The sequence below is a fragment of the Misgurnus anguillicaudatus genome, chromosome 21, assembly GCF_027580225.2.
Source record: "Misgurnus anguillicaudatus chromosome 21, ASM2758022v2, whole genome shotgun sequence".
Classification (NCBI taxonomy): domain Eukaryota; kingdom Metazoa; phylum Chordata; class Actinopteri; order Cypriniformes; family Cobitidae; genus Misgurnus; species Misgurnus anguillicaudatus.
The window spans coordinates 16,009,594-16,020,000 of record NC_073357.2 but is presented as its reverse complement, the minus strand read 5'-3'; the positions used below and the strand labels follow the sequence as shown (position 1 = coordinate 16,020,000).

At 43.1% G+C, this 10,407-nt stretch overlaps 1 long non-coding RNA gene, 14 other non-coding genes and 1 pseudogene across 15 annotated transcripts; 15 read left to right on the top strand and 1 right to left on the bottom strand.

The window, feature by feature from the left end:
- The first annotated feature begins 126 nt into the window (after positions 1–126).
- Positions 127–245, top strand: LOC141353567 (5S ribosomal RNA). The gene has a single exon (XR_012360663.1). It is a non-coding gene; the product is annotated as a 5S ribosomal RNA (ribosomal RNA).
- A 121-nt stretch (positions 246–366) lies between these two features.
- On the top strand, positions 367–485 carry LOC141355801 (5S ribosomal RNA). The gene has a single exon (XR_012362239.1). It is a non-coding gene; the product is annotated as a 5S ribosomal RNA (ribosomal RNA).
- A 624-nt stretch (positions 486–1,109) lies between these two features.
- On the bottom strand, positions 1,110–4,542 carry LOC141353143 (uncharacterized). The gene is made up of 4 exons (XR_012360153.1): positions 4,256–4,542; positions 3,476–3,688; positions 2,930–3,387; positions 1,110–2,418 (listed from the first exon to the last, which is right to left on the bottom strand). It is a non-coding gene; the product is annotated as an uncharacterized lncRNA (long non-coding RNA).
- Positions 4,543–4,659: 117 nt separating this feature from the next.
- On the top strand, positions 4,660–4,778 carry LOC141357628 (5S ribosomal RNA). Its single transcript, XR_012364115.1, has one exon. It is a non-coding gene; the product is annotated as a 5S ribosomal RNA (ribosomal RNA).
- Positions 4,779–4,907: 129 nt separating this feature from the next.
- On the top strand, positions 4,908–5,026 carry LOC141355800 (5S ribosomal RNA). The gene has a single exon (XR_012362238.1). It is a non-coding gene; the product is annotated as a 5S ribosomal RNA (ribosomal RNA).
- Positions 5,027–5,166: 140 nt separating this feature from the next.
- Positions 5,167–5,285, top strand: LOC141355799 (5S ribosomal RNA). The gene has a single exon (XR_012362237.1). It is a non-coding gene; the product is annotated as a 5S ribosomal RNA (ribosomal RNA).
- A 141-nt stretch (positions 5,286–5,426) lies between these two features.
- Positions 5,427–5,545, top strand: LOC141355798 (5S ribosomal RNA). Its single transcript, XR_012362236.1, has one exon. It is a non-coding gene; the product is annotated as a 5S ribosomal RNA (ribosomal RNA).
- Positions 5,546–5,686: 141 nt separating this feature from the next.
- Positions 5,687–5,805, top strand: LOC141358218 (5S ribosomal RNA). The gene has a single exon (XR_012364707.1). It is a non-coding gene; the product is annotated as a 5S ribosomal RNA (ribosomal RNA).
- A 141-nt stretch (positions 5,806–5,946) lies between these two features.
- On the top strand, positions 5,947–6,065 carry LOC141358216 (5S ribosomal RNA). The gene has a single exon (XR_012364705.1). It is a non-coding gene; the product is annotated as a 5S ribosomal RNA (ribosomal RNA).
- Positions 6,066–6,206: 141 nt separating this feature from the next.
- On the top strand, positions 6,207–6,325 carry LOC141357627 (5S ribosomal RNA). Its single transcript, XR_012364114.1, has one exon. It is a non-coding gene; the product is annotated as a 5S ribosomal RNA (ribosomal RNA).
- Positions 6,326–6,446: 121 nt separating this feature from the next.
- LOC141353711 (5S ribosomal RNA) lies at positions 6,447–6,565 on the top strand (annotated as a pseudogene).
- Positions 6,566–6,705: 140 nt separating this feature from the next.
- On the top strand, positions 6,706–6,824 carry LOC141355797 (5S ribosomal RNA). Its single transcript, XR_012362235.1, has one exon. It is a non-coding gene; the product is annotated as a 5S ribosomal RNA (ribosomal RNA).
- Positions 6,825–6,965: 141 nt separating this feature from the next.
- Positions 6,966–7,084, top strand: LOC141355796 (5S ribosomal RNA). Its single transcript, XR_012362234.1, has one exon. It is a non-coding gene; the product is annotated as a 5S ribosomal RNA (ribosomal RNA).
- Positions 7,085–7,217: 133 nt separating this feature from the next.
- On the top strand, positions 7,218–7,336 carry LOC141355795 (5S ribosomal RNA). Its single transcript, XR_012362233.1, has one exon. It is a non-coding gene; the product is annotated as a 5S ribosomal RNA (ribosomal RNA).
- A 129-nt stretch (positions 7,337–7,465) lies between these two features.
- On the top strand, positions 7,466–7,584 carry LOC141358215 (5S ribosomal RNA). Its single transcript, XR_012364704.1, has one exon. It is a non-coding gene; the product is annotated as a 5S ribosomal RNA (ribosomal RNA).
- Positions 7,585–7,725: 141 nt separating this feature from the next.
- Positions 7,726–7,844, top strand: LOC141357625 (5S ribosomal RNA). The gene has a single exon (XR_012364112.1). It is a non-coding gene; the product is annotated as a 5S ribosomal RNA (ribosomal RNA).
- Positions 7,845–10,407: the final 2,563 nt, after the last annotated feature.

Below are 10,407 nucleotides of genomic sequence, written 5' to 3'. Positions count from 1 at the left end.
AATTAATTATTTAATTATTTATTCATATAATTTTTTTCCAGAAATGCATCCTTTCTGTAAGCGTTCGCCGATGGCATGGCGTTGCCACATTAGTCTTGAAGTGGCTCTCGAATCGAGTCAGCGCTCGCTTACGGCCACACCACCCTGAGCACGCCCGCTCTCGTCTGATCTCGGAAGCCAAGCAGGGTCGGGTCTGTTTAGTACTTGGATGGGAGACCGCCTGGGAATACCAGGTGCTGTAAGCATTTAATTAATTATTTATTCATATAATTTTTTTCCAGAAATGCATCCTTTCTGTAAGCGTTCGCCGATGGCATGGCGTTGCCACATTTGTCTTGAAGTGGCTCTCGAATCGAGTCAGCGCTCGCTTACGGCCACACCACCCTGAGCACGCCCGCTCTCGTCTGATCTCGGAAGCCAAGCAGGGTCGGGCCTGGTTAGTACTTGGATGGGAGACCGCCTGGGAATACCAGGTGCTGTAAGCATTTAATTCTTTATTTAATTAATTATTTAATTATTTATTCATATAATTTTTTTCCAGAAATGCATCCTTTCTGTAAGCGTTCGCCGATGGCATGGCGTTGCCACATTAGTCTTGAAGTGGCTCTCGAATCGAGTCAGCGCTCGCTTACGGCCACACCACCCTGAGCACGCCCCCTCTCGTCTGATCTCGGAAGCCAAGCAGGGTCGGGCCTGGTTAGTACTTGGATGGGAGACCGCCTGGGAATGGCTCATGACCCCTGCAAGTACATATTGCTCAACCCTGGGATCGATCGAAAGTGATCAAAGCGGATGGCGCCAACGCTGGTTAACGTACTTAAGTGTTATTTACAGAAATTGTACATTTACAGGCCTAGTTGATTAAAATCCACTAATCTGTTGAATGTGTTGTTTATTATTTTCATAGTTTGAGTTGATGTAACTGATGAGATTCATACAGTCAAGTGAAAAAGTTTTATTTTTTTTGACTGAATTAAGAAAGGTTGTAATGTATCAGGGCACTCTCTTTGTCTGGAAGACTTCTACTTGCTTTGATGTGTTTTATTTTACACTATCCCACCCCTTCTGAAACCCAAGCATACAGGACAGAGACTCCAACACACTTTAAATACCTTTACAACTTTTATTTTTCACCCAGAATGTGTTTCATTTAAAAAGCAATGCATGAAAACACAAGTAAACAAGATCTGTTTAGTTTAAAGCTCTCTCACCACAACAAGGTACAGATCTACGAGCGAGAACACGAGACAAGACGAGAGACAAACATTTACTACCATTTGCAAACATTAATTAAACATGGAGCTGACATACAAAAATCACAAGGACACGCACACATAAATAACATTAATAATAACCAAAAACACTTAACAGTTAAAAACACAAACTTGTACTTAAGATAAAAATAAACAATTGGTTTGTACAGGCAAAAGCCCAATAAAGAACAGGATTATCCAAAGACTCAGGTCACCAATCAACAAATAAAGGCTCAAGCCATTCCTGTCTCTTAAATTTTTTGTGTGTTTTCTTTGGCAAACTTTTGTTAAACATGAAACAGACAAAGACATACAAACATCACAAAGTCATGAAGCTGACAAAGACAAACAACACGCATGACAAAAACACAGATTATCTGAACATGAACAACCATTAAAGGGTATGTAAACTGATTAAGGTTAAAATTAATGAGGTTAGATTGGCCTTGACATTGAACATAGGCCAGAACATGTTTGTATAAATAAAGATACTATAAAGTGCACTAAAACAGCAACATAAATAATAATAAAAAACAAACACAAGAATATTCTTAAGTAAAACTGTAAAGTGCATTTTGTTTACTTTTGAACTATATAAATCAATAGATTGTACTTGCTGAAGCACTTTAAAACAACAAACAAGCCTCTTTCTCTCTCCTACAGATGGCACAGGAGAAGTGGCATCACACAGGTAAGTTATTTACACAGTTCTCCTCTTTTCCAACTCGTACAGCACATTGTCAAACCCAGAGGTGGTGGATTTCCTAGTGGATGGACAGTAGGAAAATATCTTCTGAGTGCTTACAGACACTTTTTCCTTGAAAGGTGTGTACCTCTTCCAATGTCCAACACAATTAGGCACGTGGCAAGCCCCACATGACTGCAAAGACTTGTTAGGCATGAATCCCTTGACTGTTGGTGCTGGAGGTACAAAGCTCCGGGCTGCACGATGGCCCATAAAACAGGATGGAGGGAGCCTGTGGCTGTGCGGGGAGAACCAGCAGTATGGGTGCTGTCGACATAGGGGTTGATCATAGGTGGGCGCAGCAGGCTTTGGCTGGAGGTGGGTGGACGCAGCAGGCCTTGGCCGAGTGGAGGAGGATGATGCCATGGGCTGAACGGGCCGGTTCACAGCAGGCACAGGCTATGGCTCTTCAAAAATAATCTGGAAATATAAAATAAACATGTAATGAGTATTGTAAGGAGTATTGTAATTTCCTAAATAAAGATAGCTCCTCCCCAAAGAGCACAGCATGAGATCACCATGAAGGCTCGAGAAAACAACTCTCTACGATTCACAGTTGACTTCCCACCGAGACCATTTGGTTTTCAGAGATCACACTTTTAGGATGTCATACATTTGTATTCTCATTCTCTCAAAGCAAACTGTATATGAAATGCCACATGCACAAAGAATCTGAAACTGATCTTATTTGTTTTCACTCAATGCAAGTGGTTAATGGTCTCACTCACTCACTACAATGTTAAAGTTTAAGCAAACTTCATTCAATGTTGATAGACACCTCCCATCTTAGGCATAAATGTTTGCCGTTGGTTTCCACCATTTGGGCCTACGGATGGATGGGTGATATACCCCCCCCCCACAATATTGTTATGATGTGTGCGATTTGCTTTCCACAGCCAACAGGTGAAACAAAGTGCTTATGACAACTTACCTCCGCTTCTCACCACGCCCATCCAGCCTCGTGATGAACATGCTGGTACTGGACCTGAGGCCGGTCTGGTGTTGTGAGGGATGTTGGCAGCACAGGAGCTTCCGGGAACGGTGCATCCGACAGCACTTTCGGGTGAGGCATCCCCTTCGGCAGTACCGTCGCCCCGTAGTATTTTTCTCCTCCCTGGCAGTGAAAGATGAGATGGACTTGGTATTTAAGTTGGGCAGCGAAATGGCAAGACCGCCGAGGATGGGGACGTCTCGAACTCTGCAATCCTCTTATACTGTCCCTTCAAAGAAGCCGTGACCTGGCTGAGGTGAGCTGTTTGGCTGGTGCTCAGTTCTTCAGCATCTTGGAGGAGGAGGTAGAGGAGGCGACTGTCCTTGGTCCCCTGTGCCGCCTGAGCGTACGTCATGCAGCCAAACTTGCTCTTCTGAGCTGCTCTGAATCCATTGTTACTGAAAATGATATTATGAAATTTTGTGTTGGTGTGTTAGATGTTTAATTATCCATTTCATCATAGGTTTCAACTGCTATTGAACTCACCGACCACAGTTGTTATCCACATACACACCCTTTGGAGCAGGAGCGTTGGCCCGGCAAAAGCGGGCGACCAGACCTCTGGCCATGCGTACGTAACACCTCTCGGACCCGGACAGCATCACTGTGGTCAACAAACTGACCCCACTCATTCAGCACTATGGTGACGTACTGCACGGTGCCCTCCCTGGCCGTTGTTGTAGATCTTCCCTTGAGAATCTATAAAAACAAAGCAGAACATTCATTGTGTGGTGTTTATCAACAATCAGTCTGTTCCATATGATCACATTGATCATTAACATCTTTACACTTCTAAAGCATATTTACACATCAAATTTTAACTCCACACTATTGTAACAACATCTCTATGGTCTTAAGACGTGAGCTAGAGTGTCTGATGACGTTTTTGAAGTATTTCCAGGGAATTTCAGGTCATTTCATCGGCGATTGATAGCTCGTTAATTCATTTCCAATGCATTCGGTTAATATATAGTATATATTATTTAATATAAGCATATTTAAGCTCTACATTTCGAGTCCACACATTAGTAGTACATTTGTCAAGGTCTCAACATGTAAAATGAATAGTCTGGTCGCATTTAAAACGCATTTCAGAGATCAAACCTAGCTATTTTGATGTAAACAAGTGGTGCTAGCCTAGTCAATCGGTGGTCTCAGTACGGCGCTAATGAGATATTATCATGTAAAACCTTAAATATCAGGCAAATTATTAAAAAATATATCGCGTTTCATTTATAACTTAGCACATAATTATAACAAACGTACCTGCGAGTAAACAAACACAGTCCATCGGTCCTCAATGACAACGAATCCAAATGTGAATATTTACCAGTCCTGAATAAATTAGATGACGTTTTCCGATCCTCGCTCAATGATTGGTCCGTTGAGCGCCGAGCTCTGCTCAGCATTGCTCAACCATTGGCTGATCGCTGCTCAGCTCTGCTCAGCTCTGCTCAACCATTGGACGGCTGCCGATCGCTTAGGTACTTGGAGGGGAACTTGCTTGGGAATACCAGGTGCTGTAAGCATTTAATTCTTTATTTAATTAATTATTTAATTATTTATTCATATAATTTTTTTCCAGAAATGCATCCTTTCTGTAAGCGTTCGCCGATGGCATGGCGTTGCCACATTAGTCTTGAAGTGGCTCTCGAATCGAGTCAGCGCTCGCTTACGGCCACACCACCCTGAGCACGCCCGCTCTCGTCTGATCTCGGAAGCCAAGCAGGGTCGGGCCTGTTTAGTACTTGGATGGGAGACCGCCTGGGAATACCAGGTGCTGTAAGCATTTAATAAATTATTTAATTATTTATTCATATAATTTTTTTCCAGAAATGCATCCTTTCTGTAAGCGTTCACCGATGGCATGGCGTTGCCACATTAGTCTTGAAGTGGCTCTCGAATCGAGTCAGCGCTCGCTTACGGCCACACCACCCTGAGCACGCCCGCTCTCGTCTGATCTCGGAAGCCAAGCAGGGTCGGGCCTGGTTAGTACTTGGATGGGAGACCGCCTGGGAATACCAGGTGCTGTAAGCATTTAATTCTTTATTTAATTAATTATTTAATTATTTATTCATATAATTTTTTCCAGAAATGCATCCTTTCTGTAAGCGTTCGCCGATGGCATGGCGTTGCCACATTAGTCTTGAAGAGGCTCTCGAATCGAATCAGCGCTCGCTTACGGCCACACCACCCTGAGCACGCCCGCTCTCGTCTGATCTCGGAAGCCAAGCAGGGTCGGGCCTGGTTAGTACTTGGATGGGAGACCGCCTGGGAATACCAGGTGCTGTAAGCATTTAATTCTTTATTTAATTAATTATTTAATTATTTATTCATATAATTTTTTTCCAGAAATGCATCCTTTCTGTAAGCGTTCGCCGATGGCATGGCGTTGCCACATTAGTCTTGAAGTGGCTCTCGAATCGAGTCAGCGCTCGCTTACGGCCACACCACCCTGAGCACGCCCGCTCTCGTCTGATCTCGGAAGCCAAGCAGGGTCGGGCCTGGTTAGTACTTGGATGGGAGACCGCCTGGGAATACCAGGTGCTGTAAGCATTTAATTCTTTATTTAATTAATTATTTAATTATTTATTCATATAATTTTTTTCCAGAAATGCATCCTTTCTGTAAGTGTTCGCCGATGGCATGGCGTTGCCACATTAGTCTTGAAGTGGCTCTCGAATCGAGTCAGCGCTCGCTTACGGCCACACCACCCTGAGCACGCCCGCTCTCGTCTGATCTCGGAAGCCAAGCAGAGTCGGGCCTGGTTAGTACTTGGATGGGAGACCGCCTGGGAATACCAGGTGCTGTAAGCATTTAATTCTTTATTTAATTAATTATTTAATTATTTATTCATATAATTTTTTTCCAGAAATGCATCCTTTCTGTAAGCGTTCGCCGATGGCATGGCGTTGCCACATTAGTCTTGAAGTGGCTCTCGAATCGAGTCAGCGCTCGCTTACGGCCACACCACCCTGAGCACGCCCGCTCTCGTCTGATCTCGGAAGCCAAGCAGAGTCGGGCCTGGTTAGTACTTGGATGGGAGACCGCCTGGGAATACCAGGTGCTGTAAGCATTTAATTCTTTATTTAATTAATTATTTAATTATTTATTCATATAATTTTTTTCCAGAAATGCATCCTTTCTGTAAGCGTTCGCCGATGGCATGGCGTTGCCACATTAGTCTTGAAGTGGCTCTCGAATCGAGTCAGCGCTCGCTTACGGCCACACCACCCTGAGCACGCCCGCTCTCGTCTGATCTCGGAAGCCAAGCAGGGTCGGGCCTGTTTAGTACTTGGATGGGAGACCGCCTGGGAATACCAGGTGCTGTAAGCATTTAATAAATTATTTATTCATATAATTTTTTTCCAGAAATGCATCCTTTCTGTAAGCGTTCGCCGATGGCATGGCGTTGCCACATTAGTCTTGAAGTGGCTCTCGAATCGAGTCAGCGCTCGCTTACGGCCACACCACCCTGAGCACGCCCGCTCTCGTCTGATCTCGGAAGCCAAGCAGGGTCGGGCCTGGTTAGTACTTGGATGGGAGACCGCCTGGCAATACCAGGTGCTGTAAGCATTTAATTCTTTATTTAATTAATTATTTAATTATTTATTCATATAATTTTTTCCAGAAATGCATCCTTTCTGTAAGCGTTCGCCGATGGCATGGCGTTGCCACATTAGTCTTGAAGAGGCTCTCGAATCGAGTCAGCGCTCGCTTACGGCCACACCACCCTGAGCACGCCCGCTCTCGTCTGATCTCGGAAGCCAAGCAGGGTCGGGCCTGGTTAGTACTTGGATGGGAGACCGCCTGGGAATACCAGGTGCTGTAAGCATTTAATTCTTTATTTAATTAATTATTTAATTATTTATTCATATAATTTTTTTCCAGAAATGCATCCTTTCTGTAAGCGTTCGCCGATGGCATGGCGTTGCCACATTAGTCTTGAAGTGGCTCTCGAATCGAGTCAGCGCTCGCTTACGGCCACACCACCCTGAGCACGCCCGCTCTCGTCTGATCTCGGAAGCCAAGCAGGGTCGGGCCTGGTTAGTACTTGGATGGGAGACCGCCTGGGAATACCAGGTGCTGTAAGCATTTAATTCTTTAATTAATTAATTATTTATTCATATAATTTTTTTCCAGAAATGCATCCTTTCTGTAAGCGTTCGCCGATGGCATGGTGTTGCCACATTAGTCTTGAAGTGGCTCTCGAATCGAGTCAGCGCTCGCTTACGGCCACACCACCCTGAGCACGCCCGCTCTCGTCTGATCTCGGAAGCCAAGCAGGGTCGGGCCTGGTTAGTACTTGGATGGGAGACCGCCTGGGAATACCAGGTGCTGTAAGCATTTAATTAATTATTTAATTATTTATTCATATAATTTTTTTCCAGAAATGCATCCTTTCTGTAAGCGTTCGCCGATGGCATGGCGTTGCCACATTAGTCTTGAAGTGGCTCTCGAATCGAGTCAGCGGTCGCTTACGGCCACACCACCCTGAGCACGCCCGCTCTCGTCTGATCTCGGAAGCCAAGCAGAGTCGGGCCTGGTTAGTACTTGGATGGGAGACCGCCTGGGAATACCAGGTGCTGTAAGCATTTAATTCTTTATTTAATTAATTATTTAATTATTTATTCATATAATTTTTTTCCAGAAATGCATCCTTTCTGTAAGCGTTCGCCGATGGCATGGCGTTGCCACATTAGTCTTGAAGTGGCTCTCGAATCGAGTCAGCGCTCGCTTACGGCCACACCACCCTGAGCACGCCCGCTCTCGTCTGATCTCGGAAGCCAAGCAGGGTCGGGCCTGTTTAGTACTTGGATGGGAGACCGCCTGGGAATACCAGGTGCTGTAAGCATTTCATTCTTTATTTAATTAATTATTTATTATTTATTCATATAATTTTTTTCCAGAAATGCATCCTTTCTGTAAGCGTTCGCCGATGGCATGGCGTTGCCACATTGAAGTGGCTCTCGAATTACGTCAACGCTCGCTTACGGCCACACCACCCTGAGCACTAGCGCTAGTTGGTACGTTCCAGGAAGTGTTTGGCTGCAGTAGGTGAGGAAGGCTCACCAAACTTTCAGATTTCTTTTGATTTTGTTTGTTTAAATCAGTGTTTATTTTGAATAGTTTTCTTTCATTTTGTTTGTTTAAATCCCTCCTGGCAGCATACGCTGTTCGGGGGGAGTTTAAGTTTGGCACATACGCTTTTTGTTTTGTTTGGTGAAAATGGACAGACACATGGAATCAACCTCGGAAATGGCAGGAGAGACATGAATGGCAAATGAAAATGGAACGGATGAACAACAACGAGATGGCAATGAAAGAGACAAAGAACAAAGAAGGTACAATTCACGAAAGGAATACTTAATAGAAGCTACGATAACAGTGGATACTACAAATGTGAATGCAAGAGCGGAGGACATTATTACGGCAGTATCGGAGAAAATTGGAAAAGGGAAAATCCTGGCGGTAAGACCCAAACATAACAACGAATATGAGCTGACTCTAGAAAATGTGGATGATGTTGAATTGCTGGAATATGGAATAAGGATAAAAGAAGTGGAATGCGAAGTGAAGAGACTCCAAAACAGAGACTATGTCGTCTCGTTTATGCACCTGCCCGCCTACATAGACGATCACGATATTATAAATAAACTTGAAGGGTGGGGAGTTACCCCTTTGTCTAAATTAAAAAGACGTTTGTATCCAGGCACGACCATTGAAGATGGCACACGGTTCATTAAATCTCGCTTCCCTAAAGATGTTGCATCTCTTCCGTATAGCACAAAGTTTGAAACGGCTGAAGGCCTGCAGTTCTTCAGGGTGATGCACAGCCATCAGGTAAAACTCTGTCGGCTGTGCATGTGCCCAGATCACATCATGAAAGACTGCCCTATGTTTAAGTGCTACAAATGCGAGGAGAGAGGACATTTTGCAAGAGAGTGCAAGGCGGTTAAGTGCCCGGACTGTGACAATTTTTTAAACTTGTGTGAATGCTGGTTTGGCAACGATGAGACTCATGTGGGCGGGAAGGTGCATGAACAAGACAACGTGGTAGAAAAACAACAGAACGACACGAGAGAGGCGGAAGACGGCAGACCTGTAATTGAAGTTGACAATGCCGAACAAATGGAACAACAAGAGAAAGTACAACAGGACATAGAGGATAAAACACAGAGCACTACAGATGAAATGGCAGAGGAAGAAATGAACGAATTAGCTAAAAGACAAGGTAAAGTACAAAACGAGGATTCTAAAGAACAGACGGAACAAACTGAACAACTTAAACAGGAGGAAGGAACATGTACACCACTTGACACTTCTGTCACCATGGAAGATGAGATGGAACAAGATGAATTAGATCAAGATGAGGATTTTAACAAGGATGTCAACGCAATGTCTGAAGGAAAACCGAAAGTGGAGAGAAGAAGACGAAAAATTAAGGTAAAGCCATGTTTGGAAGGAATAAGGAAAAAAACAACTAACAAAGACTTAATAAAAGATAAATATGTACTGCTGAAAGACTTGGATGGTATGAGCTAAAGAAATTGACTCAATGAGTGTTTTTATTTATTTATTTTTTATGGTTTTAAGTTTGGTTACTTTTAATGCCAGAGGACTTTCGGACTTTAACAAATTTGAAAAAGTGAAAGAAATGTTCAAGAATGAAGACGTGATTGTATTGCAAGAAACAAATTGGAAAGAAAAGCACATATGTGAAATAAGGAAAAGATGGAACGGTGAGATTTTATACAATAATGATGATACGAGGTTTGGCAGAGGAGTGGCTTTTTTAATAAGAGAAAATGTGAAAACTGTATGCAAGGATATCTATAAAGATGATATTGGGAAATGTTTAGCAGTAGAAATGGAATATGAAGGCAAAAAACTGGTTGTGATAAATGTACATGCACCTACGGAGGAAAAAGAAAAGAGAGATTATTTTAATGATTTAAGGTCACTTTTAAAAAACCAACAGAATGTCTTGTTAATGGGGGATTTTAATACTGTGTTAAGTAAATTAGATATGGCAGATGGAATGGTTTTTAGAAATGATATGGGAAGGAGAGAGTTAAAATCAATAATGGAAAACAATAACTTGGTGGATGTTTGGAGAGAAAGGAATGAAAGAAGGCAATACTCAAGAAGACAAAGGGTGGGGAATTTCATGTGTCAAACAAGAATCGATTTTATTTTGTGTAACAGGAATTTAGAAGTTTTTATTGATAACGTGAGATACGATGAAACAAGCTTATGTGATCACAAGCCGTTATATATGCAGATTGACTGGAGTACGTTAAAGAGAGGTCCAGGCGTGTGGGTTTTAAATGCTGAGGTTTTAAAAAGCAAAGGGTATGTTTTAGATATAAAGACGCTAATTGAAAAAGAAAAAGGAAATGCAATGTATATGGAAG